Genomic DNA, 4,705 nt, shown 5'->3' on the forward strand with positions numbered 1-4,705 from the left:
TCTCTCTCTCTCTCTCTCTCTCTCTCTCTGTGTGTGTGTGTGTGTGTGTGTGTGTGTGTGTGTGTATGTCTGTGTTTATACACCAAAATGGGATTGGAGGTCAGAAGACAATTTGCAGGGAGCATTTCTGCCATCTGCCATGTGGGTCCTGTGGATCAAACATGGTGTTTCTTCAGGCATGGTGTCAGGAGCCCCCACCTGCTCAGCCATCTTGGCAGTCCTTCTGTTTCTTATCCCTCCATCCTGAAATGCTCTCCTAAGCTAGTTTTCTGGTCCCAAAGGTTGTCACTCTCTAGTTCACCGGCTGGACAATCAGACTCGTCTTCCTGCAAAGAAGTGATACAGTTCAGAGATGTGGAGGTCAGCATAGATATAGGTCAGCTGACACAAGTGGTCAGCGGTGGGTTTATCAGAGAGATCTGGGGTCCACTGGGGTCCACTGCCCCTCAAAACTAGAGCCTTATCAGTATGTTTGCAGGGTGCCTTATTTTTCCTGGAGAGATGTGAACAGATGGGACACCATGGACAGACCAAAGAACTATTCCACCCAGGTGACCCAGTGAGTTTATGTGAGGTTTCCTACTGTCACAGGATAGTTGATCACATTATGAACCCTGAGATGGTGAACAGGAAAAACCTGTTTCTTGTAGTGGTATGGCTCAGCCTTTGCACATACCTTTAACCTAAGAGCTTTCTGTTTACTGTTGAGGTTTGGTCTGTTCATATATATTATAATGCTAGATACTGCCCCCCCAAAGTCTGGTTGCCCCCAGGGATGAAGGGATTGTCACGTACACCAAGCGCACATGCTATATAACCTTGCTCCTTAATTTCAAACTATTGGTTGACTAAAGATGCCTACAGCTTACACCTGGGCAGAAGAGAGGTAAGTGGAGCTTCAGTTCCTGGGCTTGAGGTCTGAGGCAGGACAGGATGAGGCGAAGAGAGAAAAGCTCAAGAGGGGAGGAGACACCTTGGGCTAAGTGATTGTGAGAACTGGCCGTGAGGACTGGCCACTTAGAGTAAGAGCAGCCTAGGTGGGACATGGGAACTCTTATCTCGGGCGTATTGGCAGGGGGGTGGACATAGCAGCATAAAGGGTAGTTATCTGCCCAGCTCCAGTGCTTTAAGGTTAAAAAAATATAATAAATATAAAAGTTTTGTGTCTTTTTTTTTAAAGCTATACATATTTTTATTTAATTATTTTCTAGGTCTTTACCTTTTTTTTTTTTTTTTTAAAGACTTATTTACTTATTTTATGTAAGTACACTGTAGCTGTTTTCAGACACTCCAGAAGAGGGCATCAGATCTTGTTATGGATGGTTGTGAGCCACCATGTGGTCGCTGGGATTTGAACTCCGGACCTTCGGAAGAGCAGTCAGGTACTCTTACACTGAGCCATCTCACCAGCCCCAAGTTTTGAGTCTTTCATCTGGGGACTGAATGATTAAAGGCAGAGTAGAAACCCCCAATTGAAATTAAATACTTTCTATAACAGTTTACTGTAAACAAGTAGTTGTGGTGCGGCTCAGCCCTAGCACATGCCTTTAACCCAAGAGCTCTCTGTAAACAGGAGCTAAAGAAAGTCAACCCTAGGTCATGAGGTGGAGCGAGCAACCAGCTGACAGGGAGCAAGCTTAAGAAAACCCAGAAAAGAGAAAGGAGGGCCTTTGAGTTAAAGGGTATTTAAGACAACATGGAGAAGGAGAAGGAGTTTTTTTCCTTCTGGGATGTTGATGGAGGAGAAAGGTCACCTGGGGGCTTTCTCGGCCTCTCTGAGCTAGCAGGCTTCTACCACAGTGTCTGACTCTGAGTCTTCATTTGGTATATCAAATGTTTGGGATTTTGTTTTAAAAACAATAAGTTACAGGTGCATGACTGAGTGGTTACTTAAAGGAATCTGGGCAACTTATGGAAACTATTCTACTGCAAAGTAATCTCTTTCCTGATGTGGTCCAGTGTTCTGCCTCTCCTCTGGCGCTGTCTGGGCGCCTCCGACACACCAGCTGGGGAGGGCAAGACAAAGTCTGGGATGGAGAGGCTTCAGTCCTCCTCTCTGGGGTGACAGAGCACCTCTGTAGGCCAGGCTGGAAGGGGATGTTGAAGTTCTGGATAAGCAGGATCTGGTCCGATTTGGAGCGAGTGCCAGAGCGGTGGGAGAAGAGAATAGGCCTTCTTTGGGAGTCTTAGTGTTACAGCCTTCCCCATGGCAAACTTCAATAAAGCAACTCTCTAAGATGATCTCAGCTTGTTCATATTTCTTTATTGGGGGCTGATGTGAATGCATACACTTTATTCAGGTGAGCCAGGGATTAGACAATTTTGGAAAGGGGTGTGAGAATATCCAGGAAGAGAAGGCCATTTGCTGAAGGCCAAGGCTATTGAGATGCCTCATCTGCACGGAGAGTCATTCCAGGTGCTACGTGACCTCCCGTAGGGTCCTGATGAAGGTCCAGAGCAGACATGGATGCAGGGAGGGAGCAGCCTCATTCATGCTGACTAAGATCTCTGAGATGCCTGGGGTTTGAGTGTGTGCCACCTGACCACTTTCATGCCCATCTGCACAGTCCACATGCCCTACAACTGGGGGATGGAGACATGGCTCAGCAGGTAAGAGCACGGACTTCTCTTTCAGAGGACCTGAGTTCATTTCTCAGCATCTCTATGATGGTTCAGAACCATGTATAACTCTAGTTTCGGAAGATCCTGTCCCTTCATCTGACTTTCAGGGACACCAAGCATGCACATGGTGTACATACTAAATGCAGGCCAAATATACATAAAATAAAATCAATAAATTAATTAAAATCCCACACAACCCTTAAGTGCTTATCATTCCTTGGGGAGGGGTGGGGTCTGGGGTGTGCCACCTCATTGGTGTGTCCCCTTTCCTGAAGGGACGTTAGTGGGGAGGTCTGGGGAGGACCCTGCGTGCATGATCACATCTGCTCTGATTTCAAGAAAGCAGTGGCTCTGTCCTACCAAAGACAGAGTTCTACAACATGACACATGCCTGTAATACCAGCACTTAAGAAGCAGAGGCAGGAGGATAGTGATTTTGGAGCAAACCTAAGCTACAGAGAGAGTTGAAGGCCAGCTTAAGCTACAAAACAAGATCCTACCTCAAAAACCAAGACAACATTCCAAGACTCTTGAAGCAGAGGCAGGCAAGCAGCGCACTATGAGTTCAAGGCCAGGCTGGTCTACATAGTGAGACACTGTCTCAAAAACAAAGACACAAAATGCCCCCCCCCGCAAAAACAAAACAAAACAAAAACAAAAACAAAGAACAATAACAACAAAAAGCACTGGGTGTGATGGCACACACTTGTAATCTCAGGATTTGGAAGGAGAGTTCAAGGTCAACCTGAACTAACTATATGTGGTGATTCATGCTAGCCTGGGCTACCCAGAGACACCTTGTCTCAAAAATAAAATCCAACCAAATAAACAAAACACGGAAATAATAATGAGGAGGAGGAGGATGGTGAGGAGGAGGAGGAGGGAGATAATGATACCAAACTACAACCTTACCTTTTAAGTCCATACTGGGGAAGGATTTCAGAATATGTGGTACTTAATCCAGACATTGAGGGGTAGGATTTAAATGCTGAGGATAGGAGGCATAGAAGTGCTAGTAACAGAGAGAGAAGAGGCTGTGGGGAGTGGATTTGGACCTGACTCTCCTGGGCTCCCACAGGAATGCTGCCTAAGATGTGTGTCACTGTCTCTGCCTTTCTTTCTTTCTTTCTTTTTTTTTTTTTAAGATTTATTTATTTATTATATGTAAGTACACTGTAGCTGTCTTCAGACACTCCAGAAGAGGGTGTCAGATCTTGTTATGGATGGTTGTGAGTCACCATGTGGTTGCTGGGATTTGAACTCTGAACCTTTGGAAGAGCAGTCGGGTGCTCTTACCCACTGAGCCATCTCACCAGCCCCTGTCTCTGCCTTTCAATGTGGGTTCTGAGATCAAACTCTGGTTGTCAGGGGTGTGGAACAAGTGCTCCGACCCACCGAGTGACCGTCCCAGCCTAGGGTTACCATCTGTGTGTATGGATAGAAAGACCCCTTTGTCCCCAAAGCAGAAGAGGGACTCTCGAGTTCTGGCACTCTTACCCGTAAGTAACCTGCTTTTCTGGGAGGAGTTTGAGTGTCTTTCTCCTTCTCCCTCTTACAGAAACTCTCTTGTCCTTTTCTGTGTTCAACACAGTCCATGTTATGTTCCCCCATCTTCTCATGAGTTGGAGATCTTTGCCTGCCTAACATCCCACACAGTCAAACTACAGAGAGCCCAGCTCTCCTCTGCCTGCATCCAGTCTTCTATGGGATCGCCCTGATCCCCTGCCTCTGCCCCCCTTTGGGTAGATGCCGATGACAGACAGAAGACTCCACTGGTGACTCTTAGGCGTATCACAACAGTGGAAGGTCACACTGACATGTGGCGTCTTCATAGTGTAGGAACCTCAGCAGGCTTGCTTTCTCTCCCCTTGGCAGTTCTCTGAGGTGGGTGGAGATCCCTCACTGGCCAATTCCAAAGCTTGATTTGAGACTGAGGAGAAATGAAGCATTAGCTCACATGTCTCATCACTCCCTGGTTCTGGCTACAGCCCAGCTTCTCCACAGCGTCCCTCACCCCCCCCCCCTTGCTGACCCAGGTCTCAAATGCAGCCCTGCTCCTTCCAACTCTCACTCAGCCTCAGGG

Source organism: Mus pahari, chromosome 8 (genome assembly GCF_900095145.1).
Source record: "Mus pahari chromosome 8, PAHARI_EIJ_v1.1, whole genome shotgun sequence".
NCBI classification, from domain to species: Eukaryota; Metazoa; Chordata; class Mammalia; order Rodentia; family Muridae; genus Mus; species Mus pahari.